The following is a 9,764-nucleotide window of genomic DNA, read 5'->3' on the forward strand; positions in this document are numbered from 1 at the left end:
ACATCTCTCCGTGGGTCCCCACACCCACTCTCCATGCTTCCCCTCCTGCTCTCTCAGCTGGGCTCACTCCTCTCTGATGTCAGCGGGTCAACCCCTGGGAGCGAGACGTCCTGCAGGAGGGAGTATTTGTGCACTAAAAGTCACTGCTCCTCTCAAGGTGGCCTCCTCTTCATGTCTCCCTCTATCTGCAGACAAGAATGGCTCCTTCCCCTCCCCCTTCCCTGTGGCAAGATCTCCACTGGTAACTCAGTTTACTGAACTGTCCCTGAAGGCCCCCCTCACCCTATAAAAGGTCCCCTAACTCATCTCAAGTTATCCTAATTTAAGGGTACCCTCTGTTTCAACTTTGGGATGCCCTACTATACAGAGTTAGAGTACAACCTACTCTACTCTATTAAGAATCCGCTCCATCTTTCAATGACTAGGTCTTCATTTCTGGTTTCTTCTCTCCTTAGAGTAAGTTCTGTCTTAGGAGTTGCTTCAGCTCTACCTTCAAATCCACGTCCTCCAGGAGAGTCTTGATAGGCAGAAAACAGTCTAGATGTGCCTGCACCTCAGCAGTCGCCCTAATAAGGCTGTCACTTAAGGTGAAATCCCACTGCTGGTAAGTCTATGTGAAGTCTTGCTGACTATGTGAAGTCAGTCATGAGGAAGCACCTTCCACTAGGGGCATCCTCAGAGACAACGCATGCTGAGATGTGCAGGAACCCTCGCGGTAACACAAAGTTCTGTAGGAGATCCTCTTGTTACTGCATCAGACACAAAGAAACCTCGTTCCTGATCGATAGGACTTACGCCATTTATTTTTACTTTTCTGCTAATGTAAAGAATCTGTACACTTAACTCATATTTTTAAAATAAAAGCAACCAACTCTGAACATATTAACATTACATTCATTTACATGGATAATAATTTTTATTATAAATTATCAAAGATATACTAAAAATGACTTTTTTAAATTAGTTTACTTTCAATATTATTTTGTACTAGGTTCAGGTGTACAGCATAGTGGTTAGACAATCATATACTTTACAAAGTGTTCCCCCTGATATTTCTCATACCCACATAGCACCATACATTTGTTTTAATCTAAAAGTACATTTTGGGATTAGCATAAATAAAACATTTTATATTATTTTAATCTCTAATTTCTTTATGGTGGTTAGGCTTCTGTGTTCAATACCATCATTGTATCTGATCATGAGTTGAGAAAGTTCATTGAAAAACTGCATTTTCTTTGTACTAGGTTTGCAAATGACCTATTTCAGGTTCACTATTATTTCCATTTGCGAGATACCTCTATTTCTTTTGTAAGAAGTGACCTGTTGGCAGTATTAGAGTCGTTCTTTTAAAATTTTTATTTGTAATTATTTTTATTGTTAAAACATTGTTATGAAATATTTTAAATGTTATAAATCAAGAGAATATTATAATAAACCTCAACATAACAATTACCTATATTAATAATGACATTTAGCCCCTAAAGCATCATCTGTTATACATATTTGATAAACTATTTAAAATAAATCCCAGGTATTATACTTTTTAACTACTTCAATATGCATCTTTAAAAAAAAAGACATTTATTACATAACCAAAATACTATCATTTCACAAAAATAACGATAATTCCTTAAGTATCATGTAACACTCAATCCATATTCAAATTTTTCTGATTGGCCCTAAATTATGTGCTTATTGTTAATTTGTTTAAATCAGGACCAACACTCCACACACTGCATTTGGTTCAGTTTTGTACTGTATTTAAAGCTCTTACAGGAAAATTTATTGTCACTCTTCTCTCTTCTTCAAATATATAAAGATATTTGACCTTTTATAATAATGATTTCATACACTATGGAGGCAATAAATATGTATGTAGCTAAAGCCTTTGTAAGGTCAATAGGCGCTTGAACTTAGTTTAGCTCTTCTGGAGAAAGCATTCACATAACCGGCAAGGTTCTCAATAGCCTCACAAGTGCTGCCTTACCATCTATTTTTGGAAACACATCTGTCTGCTGCCACTACAGTGCATTACTCCCTTCACAAATATGCGGGATTTTCTTGTTCAAAGGGGAACAGTCATTTTTAGAGCCATATTTCTTCCACTTGTCTGGCAAAGGCTTTAGGAAATGCTTTCTAGAATTACGAAACTATACCTGCAGGGCTCTCTAGAAAGCGGAGCCACTGAGCAGGGAAATAAGCTATTTCTCAGCAAGCACCTCATGTGGAAACCTGAACTTCTCCTAGCTCCACAAAGACATGGTACCTGGAGAAGGATTTTGCGGGTTATTGTTCTCTTTCCATCTTAAAGACTTCTGGGAGAAAAGGACAATCAGTGGGATAGAGATCTGTAGAAATGTTTAACAAGACCCTAGGAGATTAGGAAAGAAGACAAGGAGCTATCCTGAATCTTCCAGTGAAGCTAAGGGGTCTTTTCACTTCCACAAGAAGGGAATATTACTTAATTTAAAGCAGCTGCCTTTAACTGTCTCTCAATAAGATGAGTTTGCAGTTTTCCCCCCTGGAATTTTTATTACTGTAGTTGTCTCTCTCACTATTAACTTGACTAAAAGAAAACTTTAGAAAAAGAAACAAATATATCAGTGCTTCTTCAGACAAGAACATTGCCCTGACTGAACATTTATTCCAATGAGGCTGGGGGTGAGGGGTGTGGCTGGGGAGATTTGTGTCTTTGGTAGTGTGAAGCAAAGACGCTGGAATCTGGTGGACTGGAAGTTACAGGACCAGGCAGCTAGAGCCTTTATTTACCGGGGTCTGAAAGAGGATTAAGCCCTAATGCGTCAAGGTATCCACTATGTGTACTGGATTAACTTCTCCCAGGCTTGTAGAGCGGGCTAGTTATGTAGCAACCTTGGAAGAAATGAGAAAAGAATCATTGCAATCATTTTCTGTGTTCTGTCGTTCAGAGAAGGAACCTGGCTTGGTGAAACTCTCCAAAGCATCACATTAGAAAAGGCGGGCAGAGGCCCTGAGTCGATGTCTCAGGTAAGGTCAGGTAAGGTGCTTCTGTTCTCCAGGCCTGCAGCCCCGCTCAAAGGGAGTTTTTAATGAAAAACCTATCACCTGGCCTGGGGTGCACATCCTGAGAGCCGTTAGGGAGGGGGTGGAGCCGGTTTGGACACGGCCCTTTGAAGCCAGTCACACATTCCAGTAAGGACGTTTTAGCATGTTGGAGACTCTTCTCTTGAAATTGCCTTCACTCTCATGAGACAAGCAAGTCTAGTTAATTTTCATTATTACCCCAGTTATGAACAGATGACTATTTTTTATCTGACCCACCCATTTTACCTCTGGACTTAACTATGAATGACTTTAAGCTGTTTATGAAAATCAAGCCATCTTCCCTGGCTTTGCTGCTGACCAGCTGTGTGATCTTAGTCACACTACCTAATGTGTCAGGTGCCAACTGATCTAAGGCAAAGTGATTGGACTAAATGATCTCTAAGGTGCTTTCCACCTTGAAAATATCAAGACTAATTGATGAATGAAGACCTGCCTTCTCTGAGAATGCTCACAAGAAAGTCACCGCTCTGAAAGGAAAAAATTTAGAAACATCACAACAATCAGTACATTTATTTCCATGCTGACTATTTTGAAAAGAACAGAGATCCAACTATTCAATTCATTCATTTAATCAAGGTCCCACTGAGAAGATGCTAGATGTTAGGATCTGTGCCAAGGGCTGGTGATATTCAGATGGGCAAGGCAAGTTTCCTACCATCTTCAACAATAGCAATGATAAAAATAATTACCTTTTACTGAGTTCCTTCAATATGCCCATCTTTTTACAAATTCCTTAAGGAGCTCACAGTTCAGGAAGGGGATAATCAAACCAATTGGTTATAATGCACTGTGATTATGATAGCTAACCTTTACTGAATTTTTACTATGTGAAGGCATTATGCCAGTCATTTTGCATGAATTACTTCATTTAATTTTGAGAACAACACTTTGAAGTAGTTTTATCATTACTGATATTTTGTAGATGGGGAATCTGAGGCATTGAGAAGTTACATTATTTGCCCAAGGTCACACAGCTAGCAGATATGCAAGGTTAAAAATTTTTGCCCCTGAGGAGTAGGATAGGAGGGAGAAAGGGTGTACTGATGATCCTGTTAGTCTTTCTACACTATCTGACATTGGAACTATAGAAGAGTGTCATAGCACATGCAGGCCACACGCCAAGAAATAAATAAGAGTTCCTGCAGAAGGAAGGGGGCTAGGGCAGTGGGGTACCAAAGTGGTCTGGGTAAAATAAAGATGAGCACAGCACCAAAGACAGGCATTCTAGCCCCAGAGTTTCCCTTGAGTCCTTCACCCTATTCTTCCATCTCACTGAGTTAATGTGCTGGGAACATCTACTTTTGGAACAGGACATTCTGTTTATGACCCATAAGTGACCAGGCTGTTTAAAGATCTCCATCCACCACCCCCATATTTTCCAGACCATTTTTTATGTGTCATGTACTCTGCTTGCTCCACACTCCCACACACCCCGTCCCCTGTCCAGCCCCCCCTCCAGCAACCAACTCTTGTGCAGAAGGTATAGAACAGCCCAGACTTGATCCCCTCCCCACCTGTCCCAGGAGTTCCTCCTTCCTACTTAGGCTGCTTCTTGTGGATGATACCAGATGTGGTTCACATAAGATTATAGGGACAGGAATATGGTTTCATGTTTAAAGGTGATGTGAAGATACAATCAATTTTTCTACCAAATGGAAGAATATACCCTTCTGGTGGAACCACAGCAGCAGAACAAGCATGGTGGGAATGGGAAGGTAACTACCATTCCCCATCACATGCAGGACCTGAAAACTCCAAGTTCCATCTACAATCTCCCCGCCTCCACAGTACCCTTGACCCCCTAACCCGCCCTTCCTCATGGCTCCAGTCCTCCTCTTCCTCCTCCACTCTGTTGGCCACCCACTCTCCCCTGCACACTCATCTCTTCTGTGTTCTCTCAGTCTGTTAACATTTTTAGTTCCTCTGTCTCTACCACTAACACTCCACCCCCTTCAACACACACACACACACACACACACACACACACACACGACTTAAATTCGACCTGAATTTACTTAGAAGACAAGATATTGCTGTTCTGTGTGGTTAGCTGTTACTGGGAAGTGGAACAAGAAGGCCATACACAAAGGAGTTAAAGGTAGCCATTTTTCATTATGTGTACAAAGGTTATCTAGAGAGAGAGAAGAAGAAATTAAACATGCAGAGAGAGATGAAAGACCATAGGGCTAAAAGGAAACAAGGCAGTAATTTGTACTCTCAACTTTAGTAAACTCTGGCTACTGCCCTCCATGAGACTTGTGATACTTGCCTTTCTAAGACGTGTTCCTTGCCTCTCTACACACTTCACTTTGTTTTAGCCAGTTTGAGTCTGTCTCTGTTTCTTGCAACTCAGTCATTCCTGATTGAGATATTCTCTTGCCCTGGTTGGCAAACTACTCCTAAGCCATTAGGATCCAGCTCAAAAGTTCTCCCTACTGTGAAGCCTCCCTCAGGATGAAAACTGTGGCTTCCCTCCTAATTGGTTCACACAACCATGAGGATGTGGCCCACTTTAGATGGCATTTAGCTGTTCCTCCCTTGCCCAGGAACCCTTTGAGGGACGAGATAATGTCTGTTTTTAAATCCCCAGCAATTCCCACAGTACCTCATGTGCCAGCTACTTGACGAACATTTGATAAATGAATGGATTCATGGCTAGATGGATGGGAGTAGCTTTTCCACTTTCTATCAGTGATCTTTGTAAAATTCAGTCTAAAGAGCTCTGGTTTCCCTTACACTTACCCACAAAACGTCCAACCTGTGGTCTTCACAGCTGGGTATGTTCTTCAGCAAATACCTGTTGTCTTTTGGGCTTCTTCTAATCTTATTTTGGTTTGGTTTTGGCTAGTTCCAAATCATTCCATGAGCTTATTTTCAAGAACTAAGGCTATACAACAGCCAGGGATAGTCCCTCTGGCCTCACATGTGGGCTGAAACCAGTGTGATCAGATGGCCTTCCCAAGCTATTCCTAAATGCCAGTGCAGGCATGGACTATGCCAGAGTCAGCCCAGCCCAAACCTCCTGAATCTGTCTGAGAGAAGACTCAGAAATCCATGTTTCAGCAGGATGCAAAGAATGGTCAGCCAGGTTTGGAACTACCTGGCAGGCTGAGGGTAGGTTAAGGGTTTGTGCATTGAGATAGATGTTAGACCCTCTTCTGATCAGCCACTGGTCCTGCTCAGAACAGGGCAAAGCAGGAGGGCTCTACCAGCCTGCTGTGCGGACAAAGACTTCCATGCAGACATGTCTCCCCACCTTTCTCTTCCTCATCATTGTCCTTCCTCATCCTCCACTTCAAATCTAGCTTGGATAATCCATTTTCTGATCATTTTCAGTGTCTGGTTTCTCCTGGGGCCAACTCCTCTGGCACACATTACTCGATTAGTTTCCTAAAGCACAGCATTTCATTGCTTCCCTGTTTCCATAATTCTGTTTTCCTTGGTCCCTCCACATAGACTGCTCTTCTACAAATACTCATATTAAAATTCTATTCTTTTTCAATAACAACAATAATAGCAGGAACAATAACTACCATTTGTTGATGATCTCCAAGCCAGGGATTCTACATACATTATCTCATGTAATCCTCACAACAGCCCTCTGAAATACATATTATTGTACCCACTCTACATACAAGTGACCCGAGGCTTAAATGTCCAAGGTAAACACAGCAAGTAAGTAACAGGCAGTAAACAAACCATAGTCAGGTTGACACCAAAGTCTGCTTTTCCTATTATGCCATTTTAAGCCCAAAAGTCTGCAAATACTGCCCCCCTGCATCCTAGATCACTGCCATAGAAAGAAATATTTTCTCTTCTATCTGCCATAGTATCTTGCGACTCCTTTGTGGAAGTTACCTATTGCATTAAACTGTATGTAATATGAACAGACTATTATTTATATTGCGTATCTTTTGTGCCAGAAAAATATAGGTGTCAGGGTAAATCCATTATCACCCTTTAAGAAAACCACTCACAGGCATGTTCCAGTTTGTATGTATATTCAAGTCCCAAGGTCACCTCATTCCAGGTATGTGACCTTGAACAAGTAACCTAAATTTTCTCTTTTTTACTAATCAGTATAATGACGGATAATAATAATAATATGTACCTCATAGGGTTATTGTGAGGCTTAAATACTAGAATGGTGCTTGGTAAGTAGTTGATGTTTAATAAATGTTCACTACTGTTAATTATTGCAACATATGTTATTGTGGTAGACGGTTTGGAGCCCTTCTGTAAAGGAAAATACTGTGTTTTCTGTCTACTCACTAGGCACTGAATACTCCTGTGCACCAAATGTGTGGGGCTTTTCCTCCTCACCAAGTAGGTCTCCAATTTTGGGGAACACCAAGTGTGGGTTGTATAGTTTAACTCAATTCTGACATTCCCCACCTGGATGTCCTATAATTGGAGTCAGCATCGGGTCCCACAGGGGATGGGTTCAGTCCCACAAGGCTGCTCCCTGCCCCATTTCAGACACCAATCACAAGTCCAAATTGTCACCATGTGTTCCCATGACCCCCTCCTCTGTTCAATAATTTGCTAGACCAGCTCACAGAACTCAGGAAAACAGTTTACCTACTAGGTGACTAGTTGATTTATGAAAGGATATGCACAGGGTAAAGTGTGTGAAAGGGGTGAGGAGCTTCCGTGCCCTGTCCAGGTGCACCACTCTCCCAGAACCTCCACGTGTTCACTAACCTGGGAGCTCTCTAAATTCAATCTTTTAAAGAAATATTTTTAATGAAGGCTTCACTGTGTAGGCATGACAGATTAAATCATTGGCTATAGGTGATTGGATCAACCTCCAGCTTCTCTCCCCTCCCCTGAGGTAAGGATGGCAGGTGGTAGGGCTGAAAGTTCTAAGACTGTAGCCACAGGGTTGGTTTCCTTGGCAACCAGCTTCCATGCTCTGGTTCCCTAGGAGCTTTCTAACAATCACCTCATTTCTCCATTGATGCGCTGGAGCTATTTCAGAAATGAAGGTCAGAAACCAACTGCTGTAATGAAAAATGCTCCTAGGCTCTACTTACTTAGGCAATTGTAAGAGTTTCAGGAGCTGTGAGCTAGGAACCGTGGATAGACATCAGAATATATATTTCTTATTTTATATATATGACAAAGTTACCTCCTCTTTGCGGGAGTATCACTCTTCCCTGCCCCATTGAGGCTAGGCTTGACCATGTGACTTGCTTTGACCAATGAAAATTGAGAAGTAATATGTGCCGTTTCTGAGCCAAAGCTTGAAGAGCCTTTGTGGGTTTGTCTCCTCCTTCTTTCCTTCTACTACATATCTATTTCATCAGCCTGGGACTCAGAATGAAAATGATAGGAGCAGAACTGTGATGGACAACCAGGCTGTTGCAAAAAAGTCATGTAAGTGAGGCATAAAGCCTTGTTTTCATAAGCCACTGAAATTCAATGGTTATTGGCCACCATGCAGTAACTTGGCCTAGGTGGACAGATACAGTTGTTAGAGTAGATTTATTAAAAGCTTCTTATTTAAGCATTTGCCTGCTCCATGAATACTCATTGATCCTCTGTAGACTTAAGGCATTAGGCAATTTTTACATCAGCCTTGCAGCCCCCTTCCCACTGAAATAGCTTTGGAACTGTGTCTTAGACATTGGATGACCCAGAGACCCTGAGATGTTTATCAGGTGTCTGCCAGTTTTTGAGAACCCATGGCATTTCCAGTTTCTAAAATAAAGCCTTATTAACAAGCTCTTCCTAACAAAGAGCATATTTGTAAAGTGCATAAGACTTGGGTGTGTGTAGTAACTACTGTGCACAGCAGCTGTAGCTGGTTAAGCTGGCCTCTGGAAATCATAGAGGTGGTTGAGAATGTCTGGGCCAGGCTGTGCTGTCAGGCAGCTCCCTCCTCCCAGCCTTTCCATAGCTCAGGTGAGCTTTTACTTCTACACAGCTAGCCCATGACCTCAGTAAGCTGCCTTGCTGTGTACCCTGAGCTTCTTTCTTCTTTGACTCTGGGCTGGGACACTGTCTGTCTAGGTCCCAGAGCCTTCCTTGCCGTCACTTGAGAAAAGCCCTTGAATCCTTTTATTAGCCTTTTTTTTTGCTGCTTACTTCATTAAATAAGAAAAAAAAAAGTACAGGTGAATTTAGGAAGTTCAAATTCTTCTTAAGACATCCATCCAGTTAAAATCCCTAGTGTACAGACTCCTTCTTAGATGGATAACTTTGGATTTCCTACTGCCAGATGTCTGAGGTCAGGGTTCCCATAACCTCCCCTATAGGCCTTTCTGGGGAAGGGTTCTGGAAAGCCCTCCACCCCATCCTTTCCTAGCCAACTGGCCCGAAGAGCCAATTGTGGCAGGACCCCAGGGTCTCTTTGTGGCCTCGATTTTGGTAATTTGTACTTCTCAGGGGCTCTGGTGGGCTGATGGCATTGGCATACTGAAGGCCTTCCCTCTTGGGGACTGTTTTAAGGATGCTCTTCAGTTCACAGTGTGAAATACCTCAGCCATTTAAAGAATGTGGTAGCGTCATAGCCAATGAATAATCCTGAGTAACTGAGACTTACTGAAGAACTCCTGGATCGATAAATAATAGGGACAGTGATGATAATGAAATCAACAATAATAATGCTTGATGCTCATTTTACCCTTACTGCATGTCAGATCCTGGTCTAAGTGTGCCAGGCACATCAAGGT

This window comes from Pteronotus mesoamericanus, unplaced genomic scaffold (assembly GCF_021234165.1).
Source record: "Pteronotus mesoamericanus isolate MK-2021 breed Mesoamerican mustached bat unplaced genomic scaffold, CSHL_Meso_final scaffold_31, whole genome shotgun sequence".
Taxonomy (NCBI): Eukaryota; Metazoa; Chordata; class Mammalia; order Chiroptera; family Mormoopidae; genus Pteronotus; species Pteronotus mesoamericanus.